This window comes from Crocodylus porosus, unplaced genomic scaffold (assembly GCF_001723895.1).
Source record: "Crocodylus porosus isolate Cpor-Errol unplaced genomic scaffold, CroPor_comp1, whole genome shotgun sequence".
In the NCBI taxonomy this organism is placed as follows: domain Eukaryota; kingdom Metazoa; phylum Chordata; order Crocodylia; family Crocodylidae; genus Crocodylus; species Crocodylus porosus.
In genome coordinates this window covers 43,041,988-43,048,152 of record NW_017728951.1, presented here as the reverse complement: position 1 = coordinate 43,048,152, position 6,165 = coordinate 43,041,988, and the positions used below count along the sequence as shown (strand labels likewise).

Genomic DNA, 6,165 nt, shown 5'->3' with positions numbered 1-6,165 from the left:
CAAAGTTGGGGCCCATGTGGCATAGCATGGAGGGGATGGGCTAGGCTGGCTCCACAACTGCACCGGGCCAGGCCAGGCTGGGACAGCTCTGTGCCGCACTGTGAGGTACCCAGTCTTGCAGCTGGAACTTCATTATGCCAAGCCAGGCTGGGCCGGGCTGGCCCCATTTAATGCCATATGGGTCCTGGCCTTGCAGCCGGGAATTGCACGCTGCCCTGGTCAGTGATCAGCACTTTGGGTTTGCTGCCACCACTTCCACCGGTGGCAGTGATTGGCTGCTGGGGGAACCCCCTCCCCATTAGTGATCAGCAGCTGGTGCCCCCTAGAGCCAGGAGGCACCAGTTGCCCATGAGTAGTACTGTAGCAAGGAAATTTGGAGCCCAGAGCAAGCCCACAGCAGCCTGCCTTCACCCTGTGCACAGATTTGGGGGGCACACGCCCCCCCAGTGCTTGCCTGGGAGTGCACACAGTGGTGGAAGCTGACCTTCCCCTGTCACCATGCACCCCCAAACAAGCTATCTGTGGCTCTGTCCCATGCCTCACCCTGGCTAGGCAGCACCTTTGCTTTGGTACCTGGGGCATTTGCCCTACTCACACCCACCTTGCTACAGCACTGCTTACAAGATGTGCCTCATCTACCAGTTGCTACAGTACAATACTTGATGCTTCTCAATAGCATTGGTTAGGATTTTAAAAAATGATTATCAAGTTTGGCAGGTTCTGGTTTGAGTTATAAGTTTAGGCCAGGCTCCAGAATGAGATGCATGGTCAGAAGCTCATCACACCCCTGTAACCCTATGACCCCCAGGGGACACCTGGCAGACCCCAACCCAGACTCCCAGCACAGCTGAGAGGTAGGTGGGGCCCGCGGTGGGTGGGAACAAGACAACTGCAGGAGGCAGCTGAGCGGAGTCAAGGACGGTCATGCCTCCACCTGGCTCCTACTTGGCCCAGCTCCACAGGGAGCCATGCAACTGGAGCCTTGCAAACAGAACATGCAAACAGGCATGCTGTGGGCCTGGTGCATGAGTTAATGTGGGAGTTAGCATGTGAGTTCACTCGGGAGGATGGGCATGAGGCTCTAGTTGGCGAGCCTGAAGAGAAGGGTTGGCACAGCAGTAGCCTGGACTATTACCTGTGCAATGGTGGTGATCCCATGCACCCTGAAGATTTTCACACACACCCTTCCCCTCAGTGGGAGCCTCCCCTCTGGAGCCACTGAGGCCTCTACCCAGACAGAACCCCTGGCTCTAGGCTGTGGGGGCTGCCTGGCATGACTGCAGGCATCTGGGATAAGGAGCAAGGACATCTTCCCTTGTGGGGTGTGCTCCACATTAGAGTCTCTGGAGTGCCAGACAGGGGAGCTCCAGGCTGTGGTGTAGAGGCTGCCATCACGGATGGCAAAGAGGAGATTGATGCCTAGTACCAGACTCTTCACCTGAATAAGGAGGAGGAAAGATCAAGGAAGGCTAGCAGGATGAAGGTATACAAGAGGAGCCTCCATGAAGTCCAGCTGGGGGTTGCTTGGACAAAGGTCATCTCTGGCCCCAAGGTACCCTGCACCAGGGTCACCCCTCCCCACCCCCAGAACTTCACAACAGATACAAACCTCTTGGAACATCAGCAGAGCCAGCAGAGTTGCTGGCTCCAGTACTTGAGGAAGGAAGACCAGCAACCAAACCTAAGAAAAGGTGCAGAGTGATCATTATGGGAGACTCCTTCTTGATGGGGACAGAGGGACCAATCTGCCACCCTTAGCCCATGAGGTCTGCTGCCTCCCAGGGGCATGTAGCTGGGATGTAGCTGAGAGGATCCCCAAACTTGTCCAGCCCTCCAACCACTACCCCATGCACCTCATCCATGTAGGTATAAATAACACAGCTTGGAGCAATCCCAGCTACATGAGTGACTACAGGGCTCTGGGGGCTGGGATCACAGGGTTGGGGGCACAGGCAAGGTTCCCTCTAAGGTGTGTGCATGCATGGCCGCACACAACTAAAAGTGTGGCCGCGCACAGCCTTTTCAAGGCTGCGCACCAGGAGATGAGCTGAAGTTCAGCTCCTAAGCAAGGTGGGGGCAGGAGCCTGGCGTGGGCTGTGCTGGCTCCAGGGAAGTGCTCCACTCCCCTGCATCAGGGCCGGGGAGTGGAGCCTTTCCCCAGAGCCGGCGGAGCCTGCACCAGCCCCCTCCCCTAGCCTCCATCTGTGCCTTGCCACACCCTGGGGAGGAGCTGCTGCCTGCCCCAAGTGAGGCTCTGCCAGCTCCGGGACACTCCTCCACTCCCCTGCATGGCCTCGGAGAGCGAGGAGGCATGTGGCATCAGGGCCAGAGAGCAGAGCAGTGTCCTGGGGCTGGCGGAGCCTCACTGGAGCAGGCAGTGGCTCCTCTCCAAGGTGAGGCAAGGCAGGGATGGAGGCTGGGGCCAGGGGCTGAGGCAGGCTCTGCCAGCTGGGAAGTGCTCCACTCCCTGGCCCTGATGTGGGGGAGCGGAGCACTTTCCCAGAGCCGGCAGAGCCCATGGCAACAACCGGCTCCAGCCCCTGGCCCCCAGCCTCCAGCCCCCAGCTCCAGCCTCTGACCCCTGGCCCCAGCTTCTGGCCTCCAGCATCTCAGCTCCAGCCTCCAGCCCCCAGCCCCCAGCCCCCAGCCTCTCGGGCCCAGCCCCCCCAGCTCCAGCTTCCCACGCCCAGCCCCCAGCCCCAGCCTCCAGCCCCCAGTCTCTTGGCTCCAGCCTCTGGCCCCCAGCCTCCAGCCCCAGCCCCCAAGTCCTTGCCTCCAGCCCCTGGCCTCCAGGCCCCAGCCCCCTTCAGTAAGTGTCCCACACTAGACTGAGGCGGCACACTCACAGACCAAGGTGGTGCACTCACGGTCTGAGGTAGCGCGCTCACGGACCAAGGCAGTGCACTCATGGACCACTACTCCTTAGAGGGAACATTGGGCATAGGTGGTTTTCTCTTTGATCTTCCTTACTAGGTGACATTGGCACCCAAGAAGGGTAACTGGAAACCCTCTGGGTTAGACTATGAAGAGAACATGGCAAAGGGGACATTACTATGGGAGTCTATTACAGACCTCCTAACCAGGAGGAGGAGCTTGACCACGAATTCTCTAGGGAACTAACAGAGGCCACATGCTCTCAGTGCATGGTTGATTTCAACCACCCTGACATCTCATGGGAAGAGCATTCAGCTAAATCTGATCTGTCACACAGGTTCCTCACCTGCATTGATGAGCTCTATCTGACTCAAGAAGTCCATGGGCTGACAACAGGTGAACCACTGCTAGAACTGGTTCTGGCTAAAGAGGATGATTTAGCGAGTGACCTAAGGATTGAAGGGAAGTTTGGTGACAGTGATCATGAATTGATCACTTTCTCTATATATTCCAAAGCTGGCAAATCAGTCAGCAATGCAGAAATCCTTGACTTTAGGAAAGCTGATTTTCATAATCTCAGGAGGTTTTTTGTCAAGGCCCTGAAGAATCATGACAGGGAAGGGAGTCCAAGATGAGTGGATGCTCCTTAAGGACGTGATCCTAAAAGCACAAGGAAAGTCTGTTACAGCCCACAGGAAAAGTAGTAAAAGGGTTGGGAGACCCCCTTGACTTGATAGAAAACTTCCTGAATCTTAAAAGAGAAGCTTATCAGGGTTGGAAGATGGGAAATAATTCTAAGGAGGACTACACATCACTGGCCTGCACCAATGGGAGTGGACCAGAAAAGCCAAGGCTGAAACCAAGCTCCAACTGGCTACAGTAATCAAGGAGGGGCAACAAAAAGTCCTTCTTCAGATATCTGGGAAGTCAAAAGAAAAACAAGGGCAACATCAGACCCCTGCTAAACCCAATGGAGCAGCTGACATATGACACCCAGGAAAAAGCTAATCTCCTTATTGATTACTTTGTGTCAGTTTTTCACCAGCCCAAGGGGAATCACCCTGCCTGACAGGAAACAGGATTATGAGGGTATGGGTGACCACATGCCTACATTTGGTGAAGACCTTGTGAGGGAACACCTTGAGAGGCTGGACATCCATAAGTCAGTAGGCCGTGGTGAAATGCACCCAAAAGTACTAAAAGAGTTGGTTGACATCATAGTGTAACCAATGGCAAGTATATTTAAGAACTTGTGGCACTCAGGAGAGGTTCCTTAAGATTGGAAGAGGGCCAATGTGGTGCCTATCTTCACAAAAGGAAGGAAGGAAGATCCAGGGAACTACAGGCAATCATTTTGACCTCAGTGCCTGGAAAGATCATGGTAAAAAATTATTAAAGAATCCATCAACAATAGGCTAACGGAAGGTATCATCCTGAGAGAGAACTAACACAGCTTCATTATGGGGAGGTCATGCCTGACCAACCTCATCTTCTTCTATGACCAGATGACATGTCAGCTGGACAGGGGAGGAGAGGCTGATGTCATTTACTTGGATTTCAAAAAAAGCCTTTGTTTTGTTCTCCCATGATGTCCTGATGACAAAATTGGGGAACCGTGGCCTCAACAACCTTACGGTCTGATGTCTAGGGAACTGGATCTGTGGTCAGACCCAGAGAGTAATAGTTGATGGAACCAAGTCAACATGGTGCATGGTGACCAGTGACATCACTCAGGGTTTGGTACTCAGACCAGTACTCTTTAACATATTCATAAACTACCTAGATTCGGGTGTCAGAAGCAGACTGACTAAGTTTGCAGATGACACCCAATTATGGGGAAGTGCAGTCACACTAGAGGATAGGCTAGAGATTCAGTCCGACTTGGACAGGCTCACAAAGTGGATGGATCAAAACCCGATGACTTTCAACATAGAGCAATGCAAGGTGCTCTACCTCAGGAGAAAGAACCCACATCATACCTATAGGTTTGGCAGTGCTACACTAGCACTATGACCGAAAGAGATTTCGGGGTCATGATTGACCACCAGATGAATATGAGCCACCAATGCAATACCACAGCTGGCAAAGCAAATAAAACTCTGGCTTGCATCTACTGATGCATCTCAAGCAAGACCCAGGATGTCATCCTCCCACTTTATTTGGCTTTGGTGAGGCCACAGCTGGAGTACTGCATCCAGTTCTGGGCTCCACACATTAGGAATGACGTAGAGAAGCATGAGAGAGTCCAGAGGAGAGCCACGCATGATAAGAAGTCAGGAGACCCGGCCTTATGAGGAGATGCTGAGAGGCATGGGACTCTTCCTACCAAGTATATCAGGGGTGGGAGAACGTCTTTTCACTGGGGCGTCCCAAAGGAAGACAAGATCCAACAATCACAAACTGCTGGAAAACCATTTTAGACTGGACATTAGGAAAAACTTCTTTACCGTCCAAGTCTCCAGAGTCCAGAATAGACTCTCCAGAGTCCGGAATAGACTCCCCCCCCAGAAGTGGTGCAAATACCTACTCTGGACACATTCAAGAAGCGTTTGGATGATTAACTTGCTGGAGTTATCTGATGCCAGCTGACCACCTGCCCTTTGGGCCGGGGGCTGGACCTGATCTCCAGCCCTGATGTCTATGAAATCTATGAAACCAAAGAGGTCCTGATTTTTGAGGGAATGGGTTTTCAGCACTTTCTGACCAATCAGGCCACTTAAAGAAGTCTCAATCTGGGCCTCCAAAAACTGAGGCACCTCAGATCACTAGTCACTTCTGAAAATCTTGGGTCAATTTTAGCCTTGAATCTGTTCCCACTGCAATGAACAGAAATAGGTCCATTGCTATAGTGGCATGAAATCATGTTTTTATCTCCCTTGATTTTCATTTGGAGATGTGGGTGCTCAGCTTGTTTGAAAATCACATCTTCTGGATCAGGATAGATTAGGGCCTGATTATTAGGGCCATATAAGTCTTACTCACACTGAGTGAACAGCACTCGATGAAAACTCTTGAAGCCAATGGGATTCAGAATCAAGGTTGTTGTGGTATCCCTGACATCACCAGGATTATTTACGAAGCTCTTGTGTTTTTCTTGCATGCCTTGCATCAAAATGCAGCACAGATTCAATACTGTTGAAAAAGGGAGATTAGAAAAGATCACAGCTTGAGATGCCACAACTACACGTAAAGGAAGGGCACAGCTACTACTGCTACAATCATACCCATAGGGTGTAATTGTTATTTTTATGGCCCTAGCAGATTCTTTTTTAAAATTAACTCCTATTTACA

General features: G+C 52.1%; 1 long non-coding RNA gene across 1 annotated transcript in view; it reads right to left on the bottom strand.

The window, feature by feature from the left end:
- The window catches only part of LOC109323941, an 11,104-nt gene extending 5,470 nt beyond the window's left edge, over positions 1–5,634 (bottom strand). The window contains exons 1-2 of the long non-coding RNA XR_002104792.1: positions 5,623–5,634; positions 5,579–5,589 (exon numbers count right to left, since the gene is read on the bottom strand). This is a non-coding gene — a long non-coding RNA (uncharacterized LOC109323941). The remainder of the gene's footprint in view (positions 1–5,578; positions 5,590–5,622) is intronic.
- Between the last annotated feature and the right edge of the window lie 531 nt (positions 5,635–6,165).